This window comes from Anastrepha ludens, chromosome 6 (genome assembly GCF_028408465.1).
Source record: "Anastrepha ludens isolate Willacy chromosome 6, idAnaLude1.1, whole genome shotgun sequence".
Lineage (NCBI taxonomy): Eukaryota > Metazoa > Arthropoda > Insecta > Diptera > Tephritidae > Anastrepha > Anastrepha ludens.
The window spans coordinates 3,410,622-3,426,770 of NC_071502.1; the positions used below are offsets into that span (position 1 = coordinate 3,410,622).

General features: G+C 36.8%; 1 protein-coding gene across 2 annotated transcripts in view; it reads left to right on the forward strand.

Annotated features, from left to right (window-relative positions):
- The window catches only part of LOC128867777 (calcium release-activated calcium channel protein 1), an 81,453-nt gene that overhangs the window by 47,901 nt on the left and 17,403 nt on the right, over positions 1–16,149 (forward strand). The window lies entirely within an intron of this gene.

Sequence of the window (16,149 nt, forward strand, 5' to 3'; positions counted from 1 at the left end):
AGGTTTATAATTGAATAATTAATATCAAATACTATTTGTTTAAGATATGAAACAGAAATGCGATGTGGTGTGTGTGTTGGTTGTCAACAAAAGCGGCCGGTAGCCGACCGATCGTTCGCTTCGTATTCCACCTGCTTACAAATACCAGTACATCTGTGTGGTTTTTTCATACGGGTCATTACGCTTCAAGGCAGGTTAAATTACAAAAGGTCTAATCTAAACTTGGAGTTTTTTTTGTTAACAAAATATCGTTCGAAAATATTGGCTAGCGAAAATTCTCCGATGCCGCCAGTAATGCGCTTACGTCATCTGTTTCAGAAACTCCATTTCAAATTTCATTTCGCTTCTTGCTTTTAATTGAAAAAATCAACAAACGAGTACTTACACACTCGAAACTTTTGAACGCGAAAGTTTTACTTGCTTTGGTAATGTATGTATGTATGTGCATAGTATTTAAGTGCCAAATTTGTAATCAAATCACGACGTTGTGGGCGTTTTATTATGGAAATGAATGTGAGAGTTATATTAAACTGTACAACATATTTTTTAGCCAGCACCTTTATAATTATTTGCCAGTGCATAATAATGGCAACGAATTAATTTGTATCGCACTCTAATTTAACAAAAAATACTTAATAATCGTGTTGGCACCGTATGAGCTAAGCCACCACCAGCGCTAGAAATATATGCAGATCTGTCACTTTGCTTAGAAGAGTATAGAATAGGTCAAATATCGTCGAGGTTTAAAGTAAAATAAGCTTAAAAGAGTATTATTTAAATAATGTTTGTTTGTACATTTCTGTTGCACCACTGCACCAATTATTTACTACGAGATTTACTTCTTTGTCCGACAAATACATAATCTAAAATGAAGAAAAAATTGCTTCCTCGTTAGCTCAGTGTTTTTTTCATCTTTACGGCAATGTTATAGCTTATAAACACTGATAAAAGACCAACCCAAATTAATTATTATTGAATCACCAGCACCTGGGTACGAAAATACATTCCTATATATTCAAACATACATACATATATGTATATGTATAACGTTTATGTACCTATATATCGTCGCTTATTTGTGGAATAGAACTTTCAAACGATGAATAAGAGTCGTGCCTTAATAAAAAATTTATAAATAGTTTTACCAGTCGAAAGCAAAGGAAAAATACAAGATTGTGAGTTGTTTCACCCTTTGCTTACTCGTTAAGATCATCGGCGTTTGTTAGCAATTTTATTAGTCCTTAAGAAATTAAACTTCGACAGGGTTATGTAATTATGCTAATTTTTTGTTTTCAGTTGAAGAAGTTTGCAGATTAAATATATTTTTATATGTTTCACTTAGAAGGCACACAGCTAACTTGTCGTTGCATTTAGTCACCAATGTTGCTGGCAAATTCATTATTTAATGCCAACAAATGCACGAACACGTTTTGCGGGTAAACAGTTGGTCGTTAAATTGCAATGCTTCTTTCTTTTTCAAACAATTAAGGAACGATAACAATGTTTTTTTTTTTTATATATTTTTTTTTTTACAATTTTTGATAATGTAATTTTTTCATGTGTCGCACATTTGTGTTGTGTCTGTCCGCCGAGTGCGATAAGAAGGCCAAATACCCTGTCTCCAACTGCGGCTAACCCACATTTTGTATTTTGTAAGTGAAAATAAACAGCGAACCACAAAAACTGGTTGAAAAGTACTTGAAAGAACGCAACCTGTTTTGATTGATTAAAACAGCCAAACTTGCGCCGGGTTTAATTTATTATTATCGCCACTTTTTGTTTCAATGAAGGCCAACAACATTTGTATTTCATAAAAATTATTTCAAATTTGAGACTGCCCAAAAGTTTCACTTAATGATTCTGTAATCCCCCACTGCGATACTGTTAAATATCTTGGAGTTCAGCTTAATCGAAGACTAACCTGAAAAGTCCACATCAAAGAAGAGCAGAAGCAACTTAAAATTAAAACCAAAAAAATGTATGGGATTTTGAGTCGAAATTCCCAAGTCACTCTTGAAAGCAAAGTGCGCCTACACAAAACTATATTAAAGCCTCTCCGGACATATGCTATTCAACTGTGGGGTACAGCAAGTCACTCAAATGTAGAAATTTTACAAAGATATCACTCGAGAACCCTTCGCTCTATTGTAAGCGTGTCTCGGTTCATTACTAACGCCGAAATTCAGAAAAATCTTAGAGTAGCTTTTATAAGAGATGAAATACGAAAATTAAGGGATGGACATATCCACAGACTACATAATCACCCTAATTCCTCATCTTCAAATTTGCTAGACAATAGTTTAACTAATAGAAGACTGAAAAGATATCAGGTTTTAGATCTCCCTGATACAGTTTAAATCTACAGTAAATTAAATGTTAAGTAAAACACTAATTTTAGCAAATTTGCTTATTGTCTCTTAGATTGCAAATAATAAATGAATGCCAAAAACAAACAAAAATTGAGTTAATCCAATTTCGACAATATATTATTAGGTGTGCTTTAACCCTTAACGGCCGTTGCCCATAAACGACGGAAAATTAGAAGAAGTTCTAAAATGTTTATAAGGATGAAAACTTAAACTAAACATTTAAATTCAATATATTTACTTGATTTATAAATTTATAAAAGAAATTTTTATAATTTTTAAAAGTATGATATTTTTCGAAGCTATTGCCTATGTGTAGTGATGGATTTGTAAGACATGTTGAACAATATGTGGTCGGATTTGGCGTAACTACCGAAAATGAAAACTGAAATGAAATAGTATCCAACCTAGCTGCATACAGTGCAGTCTACTCTGCTGAATTAATTGCTATCATGTCGGCTGTTAATATAGTTAGAAATAAAAAAGGTAAATTTGCAATTTGCTCCGATTCACTTTCATCTCTCGATGCTTTGTCCAATATCGAAAACAATGATTACTATCCCAGTTCTATCCGTAGTATTTTACAAACAGAATATCCAAATATTTTACTGATATGGTCCCCGGGCCATGCCCTTATAAAGGGTAACGAATTTGCTGATAGCACAGCTAAATACGCCACCATAGCTCCTGTATTAACAACTACTAATCTAAATGTTAATTATATAGCTAAATTTCTCAAGAAAAAATTCATAAAACAATATAAATCTGAGACTTGGCAAAAATGCTCAACTTGGTACAAAGCGCAAAATGTTAAAAAGTTTGATTTAAGCAACCTCCTAAAACACGCTAACCTTTCTTTTTCTAGAATGGACCTTGTTAAACTCACGCGAGTACGTCTGGGCCATTCAAAATTAACCCATAATCACCTTATCGACAGCAATACCTCCAGAACATGTCAGTTTTGTAACTCCTCCCCGATCTCCATTAATACGTTATGTCCGAATGTTAGCCATCCAACTCACTAAGAAACCATATATTCCATAACACCGACCCCATTTAATGCATTTCCAACCCCACAATCGATAATATTAAAAAAATTATAGCTTTCTTAAAAATAACAAAATTATATTGCGAAATTTAAACAAACATGTCGAATAAATATACAGTGCACTCGCGATAACTCGAACTAATTAAAACAGGCGCTGTTCGATTTATCGAATTTGTTCGACTTATCAATTGAGTGTGCTATGTTAAAAAAACAGTCATTGATATCGATTTTTCGATCGATTGTTGAAAATGGAAGCCAGTAGAAAATTTCTGTGGTATAGTTTCATTATACGAATTACATTTTGGTCCATTGGCTGGATCAATGGTGTCACATTCGGCGGCATAAACATAGTTAAAATTAAACCATCCTCGGACTTTAATTCGATTTCGTTGGGATGTGATGGGGCATTATCAATTAGAAGAAGAGCCTTCTCAGGTAATCCCCATCTTTCAAATTTTTTCTTACCTAAATATTAAAGTCATTTAACTTGGTTAAAAAAATTGTTTTAATGAATCTGGATTTTACCTGCGGCACGAACGAATTATGAAACCAGTCTTTGAAAATCGCCGAAGTCATCCAGGCTGATTTGGAATTTTTGTACTCCACCGGACAGTTAAAATTTTTGAAAACACGAGGATTTCTTGCTTTGTCAATAACGAGAAGTTTAAGCTTATGGTTGCCGGTAGCGTTAGTGCAAGCCATAAATTGCCTTATCTTTCTTTTTTATAAGACTTATGGTGGACTTGGCTACCCCATATTCCTTCGCTAGAGAAGTAACACTACGTCCACGTTTAATTTTGTTAAGGACTTCAGCCCTCTCTTTTAATGTTAAACACTTCAACCTTTTACGATCCATTACTCACGTGCACTGATACACTACAAATGACAAATTTAAAGCAATTTGGTCAATGCAAGATGTTGTTCCCAGAAAACTAACGGGATGTTAACGCCGAAATATTCATATGGACAATACACTAGTATACATATAATTTATATACATATACTATTATTACATATGTATGTATGTACAAAATGTACATGTTTGAAAAGAATGTGTGTACAAATAAATTTGTTTTTTTGTTCGAGTTATAGCGCTTTTTTATTGTTCGAGTTACAAAGAAGTCAATAGGGGGAAAAATGTGTTCGAGTTAGCGGCTATTCGAGTTACCGCGAGTGCACTGTATTATATCTCCTAATCACTACATATTATAAAACAAAGTCGCTTTTTCTGTCCCTATGTCCCCGTATACGCTTAAATCTTTAAAACTACGCAACGGATTTTGATGCGGTTTTTTTTTTAAAGATAGATTGATTGAAGAGGAAGGTTTATATCTATATAATGTGAAGAAATATATAAAGGGGGCGTGGCAATCGGTCAAAATGTGGCAAAAAAACATATTTTTTTTGTTTTCACGGCCATAAATCATAAACGAATCAACCAATTAAAATGAAACTTTCTTAGAGTTTAACTTTGAAATATTTACTTTCGTTCTGCATCAAAAAAAAAATTGATATTGGGAGGTTGAATTAGTTTTAAAGGTGACACACAGATGGCGCTATTTATCCCTTTATCGCGTTGGCAATACTGAATATATATTCATGACAAAGCCTCATCCCTAGGCTTTGTTTATCAGTATCTGTCATTTCGCTGAAGTATAAACAACGCAGTGTTTTCGTGCTCCGAGTATGTCAACTTTCGTGCCGTCGAAACGCAATTTGCGGGAAGCTTTGCTTTTCTGCTTCAATTTGAAAAAAATACAACCCAAGCCCGTGAATTGCTGCAGGAGGCCTACCCAGACCATACTCCGTCGATTTCAACATGTGAGTACTGGTTTCGACGATTCAAAAGTGGTGATTTTCACACCGAAGACAAGGAGCGTCTTGGCCAGCCCAAAAAGTTCGAGGACGCGGAATTGGGGGAGTTGGTAAACGAGGACTCGTGCCAAACCCAAGAAGAGCTTGCTGAATCCTTGGGCGTTGATAAATCAACCGTTTGCAAGCGTCTAAAAGCGATGGGAATGATCCAAAAGCAAGGACATTGGGTCCCGTACGAGTTGAAGCTAGGCGACGTCGAACGGCGACTTTTTACGTGCGAATTGCTGATCGAGCGACAAAATCGGAAGGGTTTTTTGCATCGGGTGGTGACTGGCGACGAAAAATGGATCCACTACAATAACCCAAAACGCAAAAAATCATGGGGTTTGCCCGGCCACGCATCAACGTCGACGGCCAAGCAGAATATTCACGGCAAGAAAATCATGCTCTGCATTTGGTGGGATCAGGTCGGCGTCGTATATTTTGAGCTGCTCCAACCGGGCAAAACAATCACGGGGGATCGTTACCGACTGCAATTGATGCGTTTAAGTCGGGCATTGAAAGAAAAACGGCCGGAAACGGTAAAAAGGCACGACAAGGTTATTTTGCAACATGGCAACGCTCGGCCGCATGTTGCTCAACCTGACAAAAAATACCTTGGAACGCTTGGCTGGGAAGTGTTACCCCACCCGCCGTATAGTCCAGACATAGCTCCCTCCGATTATCATTTGTTCCGGCATATGAGTCTCGATTTGGCGGACCAGCGGTTCTCCTCGTACGAGGCTACCAAAATATGGGTTGAGTCATGGATAGCCAAGCAGCGGCCAGAATTTTGGAGAAACGGCATCCGGAAATTGTCCGAAAGATGGGCGAAAGTTGTAGCTAGCGATGGCCAATACTTCAAATAAAATATTTTGTACCGTTTTTTCACAATAAAGCCCCAAATCTTCGAAAAAAACCTTTAAAACTAATTCAACCTCCCAATATATTTGTTATTTAACCAAAATTGTTTAAACAAAAGCAGCTCTTTTTCCAAAAAAAGCTGTTTGTGCGTTTGTTCGCTGTCAACCGAATGAAGCAACAGGCGTTAAGCGATAATCTCACCACACCTCATTAATGTTGAATTACATCGTATGGTGACGTATGTATGCATGTATTTACGAATCGCTCGCATTATTTCATTTCGGACGTATGTACATATGTATCTATGTATGTACTGAATTCCATGTAATTATATGCACATACAATTTTACAGCGAAATAAAACGCTATTTTCACGTTCTATATTAGTAAATCGCACATACAGTATGCAAAGTTCGTATTAGTACACCCTCTTACAAATAAAAATACCACGTATATTTTCAAATTTACTTTAAAGCAATTGATTTCAATCGTAGTGCGATATTGTATAATTCATAAAAAAATAGAATAATAACAAAAACTCCGAAACATTTGCATAGAATTGAAAAAAATAGCTTTAGTAGCAGTGTAACTATTTCTACTGCAGGCAAAATTCGTATTAGTACACTTAGTATTCGTTGAATTTGTAAACAATTTGTTGGTATTTACCTTTATTTTCGAAACGATTCAATGTTTAACCTTGGGCAGTTGCGTTTTAGTAGCCATTTGTTCAAGTTCGCGGAGTTAGCTTGCAATGTCGCCAAAGGTAAACGAAACTAGGAGATTAATAATAAATATGAACAAAAACGGAAAGTCTTTACGCGAAATTGCGAGAACATTGCAGAAAAGTGTGTCTACAATACAAAACTTAGTCAAAATTTTTAGAGACAGTGGAAGGATTGACAAAAAGCTTCGAAATGTGAACAGGGCAAAGCTTGGGCAGAGGCACAGGACTTATTTGAAACGCCTTATGAGAAAAGACCCCACCGTCAGTGGAGTTTCACTAGCTGCAGAACTAGAAAAATACTTTTCTATCAAAGTTACACCTCAAACAGTGCGCAGTTATGTAAAAAAATTGGGATTTAGAAGCAGAACTGCGGTTAGAAAACCGTATGTAAGCTCAGTCAATAGAAGAAAGCGTGTTATATTCGCCAGGCAATATTTAAACAAAAATATGCGGTTTTGGAAAAGGGTAATTTTTTCAGACGAGTGTAAATTTAATATAAAAATGTCCGATGGACGCATAAAAATTTGGAGAGAGTGTAATACTGGCCTTCAAAAACGAAATCTGCAGCCTTCTTTCAAGCACGGTGGTGGTTCTCTGATGGTATGGGGATGTTTCGGGGCAAACGGAGTAGGAAAGTTGCATTTTATTGATGGAATTATGACTGCGAGGCAATATATTGATATTTTAAAAAAGAATCTACGCAAAGGTGCCAAAAAATTGGGTTGCAAAAAAAAAATGTATATTCCAACAAGATAACGACCCTAAGCACACGGCGTTGGATACAAGGTTATGGATGCTTTATAACTGTCCAAATTATCTCAAAACACCACCACAAAGCCCGGATATTAATCCCATAGAAAATGTATGGTCGATTTTCAAAAAGCAGCTGGAACATCATCAAATAAGGAACCGAGAACATTTAAAAAAAGTCCTCAAATCAGAGTGGAAGAAGATTTCTCCAAATCTCACAAAAAAATTGGTGGAATCTATGCCGAAGAGATTGTCTGCTGTTCTAAGGCAACGAGGGTATCCTACAAAATATTAATTTTCTGAACTATTTTTTATTTACTCTTTAAATCATTAAAAATACATGTGTACTAATACGAATTTTGCTTCTGTGAAAAGTGTTCATTTTTTTCTTTCTTATTTTTTTTTTTGCATTTCAATACACTTTGTCAGCGGTTTTTTTATTTGGCCTTATTTTAGTTAATTATCTATAAAATAAAACGGTTTCAAGCATTTGTTTTAAAATTAATTTGAAAATATACGTGGTTTTTTTATTTATTAGGGGGTGTACTAATACGAATTTTGCATACTGTAATTAAAATACAGTTTTTGAATAGTTTTTATTGATTCGGAGCGCGTTTAGCTTGCTATCGATTCCATACAATAACATTTGTTGTCATTTACTTTTTACGACAACTAATAGCTTATTTTCGAAGCGATTTCAACAAATGGGTACAACATTAATCCTTATCCAATTAAATACCTTAAATACATTGTTGTTTTCATATAGATCTATGTATATGGCTCTTTACAGCATATAATTAAAAACAATATTTTTCAAGATATTACATCAGTAATTAGTAATTGAGATCTACCGGAAAAATTGCGTTAGCTGTTGCGTCATCCGGCATTGCCGCTACTCTTTTGGAAAGAGGCCGAACCACACACTCTACAATGAAGCACCCGCTGAAAATCGCCACCGATGATGATAACAGCGTCTGTAGTGTTTCTAGACAGAGCAATACAGGAAAATTGATGCGTGACTGCTCATTAATAGTCTGGGACGAAGCTATCATGTCAAACAAGGCGTCTGTGGAAGCACTGGATAGGACAATGCGCGATTTGCGCAACAAAAATGCACCTATGGGTGGATGTACAATTCTGTTCTCAGGAGATTTCCGTCAAATCCTACCAGTTGTGACTCGAGGAACACGTGCTGACGAAATAAATGCTTCGCTAAAAAGATCCCACCTTTAGTCGTATGTCAATAAATTAGAGCTTAAAACTAATATGAGGATTTCGTCATCTTCACGTGAGAACAGGCTATTTCCAGAGATGCTGCTAAAAGTTGGCAATGGAGAATTAACACAAAGTGAGGGAAGGATTAACCTAGAAAACCTTTGTGTTTTGATAGACAACATCCAAGAGTTAGTCAACAATGTCTATCCAGACATTGATAACATAAGTTATAAGACAATATCTTGGTTTAAAGAAAGAGCTATTCTGTCACCAACTAACGAACAAGTAGATAAAGTAAATAACTTGATTATTTCAAAGATTGATGCGCCGACGAAAATATACTACTCGGTCGATACTGTTCTCGATTTGGAAGAAGCTGTTCAATTTCCTACAGAATTTCTAAATTCTTTGAAGCCGTCTGGACTCCCTCCTCACAAAATGGAGCTGAAAATAGGTTGTCCTGTTATTTTATTAAGAAACCTAAGTCCACCTAAACTTTGCAATGGCACGCTTTTGCTGGTAAAATCACTGAAAACTTTCATAATAGAGTGCACAATACTCACAGGATGTGGTACCGGAGAAGATGTATTGATTCCCCGAATCCATCTGATACCATCGGATCTACCACTCCAATTTAAACGCTTACAATTTCCGGTAAAGACATCTTTTGCAATGACCATTAATAAATCTCAGGGTCAAACCTTCAACGTTGCAGGCTTAGATTTGAGTGTTGACTGTTTTTCACATGGCCAACTGTATGTCGCTCTTTCAAGAGTAACCTCTAGAGAAAACATGTTTGTATTGTCTAATGACAAGAAGGCTATGAACGTTGTATATAAAGACATTCTGTAATATAGTAATTGTTGTAAAAATAAAATAAATACATATGTAAAAATGCAAAAAGTTAATATGCAAAAATGTAGGGTATGAATTTAGATATCCCAAAGATAGCAGGAAATCTTCATGCTATAAAGAAAGGGGAATTGTTTTACTCCAAATTTAACGCGGGCGGGCCACGGGCAGTAATGAATAAGCCAAAACTACTGGATCGATTTTAATCATTTTTTCAGTGAGTGACATAGGGTATATATTTTATACCCATGCGAAGCAGGGCGGGTTGCTAGTTTATAATAAAATTCTAAACGACGCATAAGCACTCAGTATTAAGCATTAATTAAGCACTAATTTTACATCATAAGAAGAAGCTGAAGGCCTTAGCAGCCATAGCTTTCATAACATCTTGTAATAATAATAATAATATGGTTATTTGTTTACGGCCGCCTTTAATCCTTCTATCGGAACATACTCGACAGTCTTTGTTCCTTCCAAACCGAGGAATATGCAATTTACCATCAAGTCGATTTTCAGTTTCAGAGGTAGAAAGCTGCATAGTGATCTGCTCGATCGACACCACCCATATTTTTCTTATAATCTAAAACTATGGTGGGTTTTTAAACAGTCTGAACATTACTACCGCGATTTATTCTCGTAACAGTATGCATCGTCGTTTGGCCGCAAGTGCTTAATACAGTGACTTGTCTTTTATCTTTCCAGGCATTAAGTAACAAACTATTTTCACGGAAAAAAACTGTTATTATAATAGAAATACTCGAAAGTTGGAAGACGCCAATATATTATATTTGCACGTTGTGAGCTTCTAAATGGCAAGCTATACTGAATATCAATGCGACAGATCTGTTGTGAATATTCAACAATATTTACACCTATAGTACGCGTTATAGTACGGTAAATATTTCTTGTCAGTGTATGTTCAACAAACCAGGGATGCACAAAGTTGCAATATTTGTTAAAAAAACTACAGCGATGATAAATAAATGAAATGAGAACTGAATTCTTTTCATGTCCCCGTATTGGCGCCTTCCGTTTTCTATCGCACTATGTACTATGTCCCCGTAGCGGGGCCTTTCGGCCGTTAAGGGTTAATTTCAATTTTTTGTGCCTGTAGAAGTTGCCTTTTGAGACAAAGGACAATATTTATTTTGGCAGGCATATGATCACAAGAGCCCTTACACCCCTAAGTGGGCCTACCTAAATTCTCATGGAGAGTGTCAACCATCGTAACCTATCCTATGTCTCTAGGGCATTCAATAACCTCCGTGGATCCGATAGACTCTTTCCAGAATCTTTCTTGAAGTCAAGGTCGGGGATTGTAAAGTCTTATTTGTTTTTGACAATATCTATTAATAGATTTAAATACTGTTACACCATAAAAAAATATATTCCATGACGTTATATAACCTCAAATATAGCCAGAAATCTATATTTTGCACTTTACAACTCGAACGAAATATCTCGAAAACTCAGAGCGCGGTACTTGACGTACCTCTTTGCGAAATTGAAACGGAATTCTTGATTCAAAATTTGTTTTTCGTTACCCTTTTCTGTTGTGTAATATTCGGTTACAAGTTTTTAGAATCGCTTATTAAAATTTGTAAAAAATTGTATGCCCAAGCGCATTCGGTAAATATCCACGTTCACCTCCCCCATAACGAAAGTTTTCAAAAAACAAAAATCCCTAATATCTGTTCGAAAAAACGTGATAAACTCCAAAACAAGGAATGAGAGAAAATGTTATAAAATGGGCGATGCCTTGCCCACTTTTGAGTAAACGCATGTATCTCGATAGTGACTAAATAAACTCGCCCACATTTCGTACGCGTATTGCGCCCCACCCCATTTAGAGCTGACATAAATATTATTGAAATCGGATAAAAACCACACCCATTTTTTATGTGTTAATACCAAATTTTACGTTCGTCCCTCCGTCTGATGTTACAAGCTGAAACTCTCATTGTCTATAAGTTCGTTTGATTCCAAAAATGAACAGCCAGTCCAAGTTAAATTTTACTAAAATGACCGCAGATACAGGGTTTGATTGAAAAGTAATGAGCCTTATTTAGTTTAAGCAGTTTTATTAAACCTTTTGGCTTATACAACAAATATTCTTCAAAATAGAACCCTTAAGCGTCAATACACCGCTGGTAGCGGTCCTTGCGCTGCAAAAAACATTTTTTAAACTCATCCGCCGGAATCGCGTTCAATTCGGCTGTCACAGTTTTTTGGATCGCCTCGATGGAGTCGAATCGCCTCCCCTTCAGCTTTCTTTTCAGGCGCGGGAACAAGAAGAAGTCCGGAGGGGACAGGTCTGGGCTGTAGGGAGGGTGGGGAAGCACCGGAACCCCCATCTTGGCCAATGCAAAGGTGCAGAGGAAGGCGGTGTGCGCCGGCGCATTGTCGTGATGAAGGGTCCAATTATTGACGAGGTCGGGCCGAACCCGGACGACGCGGTTTTTCAGCCGAAGGAGCACTTCTTTGTAAAATGCCGCGTTTACAGTGCTTCCTGGAGGTACAAACTGTTTAGCTGAACGCAAAATTTGATCGAGTAACGTTGCTCCAACGATCGCTGCATTTTCGCCACTGCAAAATCCTAACACACTTTTAAAAAAGCTTTCACCCGCGGAGCGATGTTAACTGCACCGCTGTTGCCAGCGAACTGGGACCGGTTTCTGGTGGAAGGGAAAGGTCCAACGATCATTTCTCCCCACCAGCCGACTCGCTTGATCGCTTGGCAGACGCTCCTCGCGGGAAGGCTCATTACTTTTCAATCAAACCCTGTATATAAATTTCGGTTCGAACCGAATTCAGCCTTCCTTGCTTGTTTCTATTACTTTCCTGTCATGTATTCCTGCTATATATTATATTGTATAGGGTGTTTTAATATATACACCTGAATATTTACAAGCACACAAAATTTATTTAAGGAAATAAATAACAACAAATACGATTTTCTTTCATAGCGAACCGAAAATACGATTGATCTCTTCGTAATTTCTAATTTGGTTGTCGTTAATTAATGTCAGTCCGGAAATCTTCACTTACTAACATATTTAATGACATATTCATTTTCATTCAATTGGAAACTTGCCAAATGAGAGAAAAACTTGTGCCCAGCGACTGAAAACAATACTATGCAATGCAATAAAATAACAACAACAAGTAACAATGTATAGTAATTTGGTTTACAGCGGAATCAATGAAATTTCGTTCGACTGCATCAGTCATTCAAATATTTTATTTGATTTTTTTTTTTTGTTTTTCAATTCTTATTTTCTACTGCTACATCATTTCACTGCTGTTAAAGTCGCTGAGAATTACTTTATTGTTTTATTGCGTTTTACAATTTACCTTGTTTTATGCTATTGTTTTCTTTATTTTTTCCCCGGCACTCATTCCATAACCATTCAGTAAAAGCTTTTGTGCTAGGCTGCTGTCGCTTGTTACATATTCTTATGATTTTTTTTTTTTGTTATTTTTTTATTAGTTTTCGCAGTAATCAAACAACTATCTGGATTTTGTTGCTGATTTGTAAAACAAATTATGTCCATATTTGTATATTTATTGTTATAAATATTTACAAGCCTTTGCATAAGCAGATCTTCTATGTGAACATGCACATGCATACTTATATATAAATTTATAATATCAAACATATGCATACGCGTGCATGCCCATAACTAATTTTATAAATAACTGTAATTTTATGATGTAATTATAGTTAATTTCAAGGTACCTAATCCTCATTCTAGTTAACTTTGCGAAAGTTTGCTTGAGTAAGAGTCCTTAAAACATAATTAGGTAGGATTTGAACCTGTGTATTACAAGCTGACGTGTCGTCCAAAAGCACACTCATCCACGGCAGCTGGTTGCAAATTTATTTCTCTTTTTACATTTCAACTATAAAAGCATAATTGGCATGTGACAGCATCTGAGTTCGATTTGCCTTTTAACCTTTGTGGGCAATTTGTTGCAATTGACTGATATCTGAAGTTGATGGGGTTGCTGAACCAAAGTCTGTGATTGAAATTTAAAAATTCGTAGCGAGCGATCCAATACGGAGAACGAAAATAATGGAAGCAAAACCATTCCCAACGAAAATTAGTTCCAAACAGTCTGTGATCTAAATTACAAAATTCAAAATGGCAAACGAACAGTGGTGGCCAAATCATATGCAACTATTGCACGGTTATCTTCTTTAGATATAAAAATGAATGTTTGTCTGTACGTCCTCGATGAAGTCAAAAACTACTGGACCGATTATTATAAAAATTGGTATATATGGTATATGTATTTTTCCACGCAGAAGGTTTGTAGAATATGCTCACTGATGCCACTCGCCACCAGGTGGCGTGGCAGAGTAGCAACGCGCGCCCGGTACAGCTAGTAATAGGACTATGAATAAGTTCGTTACGGTTTTACAACAGATGGCGTAACTTGATTATTATTCCATCGATCCACATTTCCAAACATTCATTGGAGAGCTACTGTCGTAAGGCACAAACGTCAGTATAAGTTTTTTATTTGAAGCGTAAACACAATATTTTTACCACACTTGAAAATGTCGAATTTCGTGCCAAATAATGTGTTTTTGCGGGGAATTCTTCTTCATTATTTTAATATGAAGAAAAAAGCAGCCGAAAGTCATCGTATCTTGGTGGAAGTTTATGGTGAGCATGCTCTATCTGAGCGAACGTGCCAGAAGTGGTTTGCACGCTTTAAAAGTGGTGATTTTGGCTTGGAAGACGAAGAACGCGAGGGTGCGCCGCCAAAGTTCATGGATACCGAATTGGAGGAATTGCTCGATCAAGATCCGGCTCAAACGCAAGAAGAGGTTGCAAAAACTTTGGGAGTTGATCAATCAACCATTTCCAAACGTTTAAAAGCCATGGGAATTATCCGAAAGGTAGGCCATTGGGTGCCGTATGAATTGAAGCCAAGAGACGTTGAACGCCGTTTTATGGCATGCGAACAACTGCTTCAACGGCACAAAAGAAAGGGTTTTTTGCATCGAATTGTGACTGGCGATGAAAAGTGGGTCCATTACGACAATCCAAAACGTCGGGCAACGTATGGATACCCTGGCCATGCTTCAACATCGACGTCGGCGCAGAATATTCATGGCCTGAAGGTTATGCTGTGTATCTGGTGGGACCAGCTGGGTGTTGTGTATTATGAGCTACTGAAACCGAATGAAACGATTACGGGGGATGTCTACCGACGACAATTGATGCGTTTGAGCCGAGCACTGCGAGAAAAACGGCCGCAATACGCCGATAGACACGACAAAGTTATTTTGCAACATGACAATGCTCGGCCACATGTTGCACAAGTGGTCAAAACATACTTAGAAACGCTCAAATGGGATGTCCTACCCCACCCGCTGTATAGTCCAGACCTTGCGCCATCCGATTACTATCTCTTCCGATCGATGCAACATGGCCTGGCTGACCAGCACTTCCGTAATTACGATGAAGTCAAAAAATGGATCGATTCGTGGATTGCGGCAAAACCGACCGAATTTTTCACAAAGGGAATCCGTGAATTGCCAGAAAGATGGGAGAAAGTAGTAGTAAGCGATGGACAATATTTTGAATATTAAATTTGTAACCATTTTACGTCAATAAAGTTTCAAATTTCGAAAAAAAACCGCACGAACTTATTCATAGTCCTATTACATATGTATATTACCTATAATAATTAAATGCTTTTAGTTCAATTTCGGAGAACGTTGATTGAAGGTAAAATAATTTTTGTTTGGTGTGCGTAGTTTTATATAATATTGTCAAGTTATATAAAATCTATCCTTATAGGTCATCACATAGACCCATTGGGCCTGCCGTTCCCACGACAGTCGGTTCTACGCAACCGGAACGACCCGGATTTATATCCGGCCAAGGACTGTCACTTCAGCAGCATTCCTCGCATATGCACTGGGAATGTTTATACTGCTACAACAACAACAGCATTGGCCCTTAGTGTTAACAGAAGGAGTGGACCTTTACGTTTCTTTGTAGCAGACATCTTGTACTACGTCTGCTTTCTTTTCTAGACAGAGCTAGTACGAATCGGACGTATTTACCTGCATTCTATGTACACATGATTTTCGCGGTTTTACAAGTGACTAGATTATTCCCCGTCCTGTCGATCCGTTTTTTCATGTGCACAGCCATGTCATTGTATACCGTATTTAAGGGGTTATACGCAGTTATGACTTTCAAAAAAATCGATTTTTTTATTGCATTTTTGTAATGTACATATATTCAAAAGTATACGCACGAAATTTGAAGTAGATCTAAGCAATACTTTCGGAGTTATACCTAAATATGTAGAGATGCCTCGGCACGTTTTAAGGCACGTTCAACCGGTATTGAAACTTTAAACGTGTTTTTTTCAAAACGGCATTTTTCAAGTCGGTGTACACGATATCTCGAAAACGGCTTGTTTGATCGGTCAACCGTTTTAACTCAATCT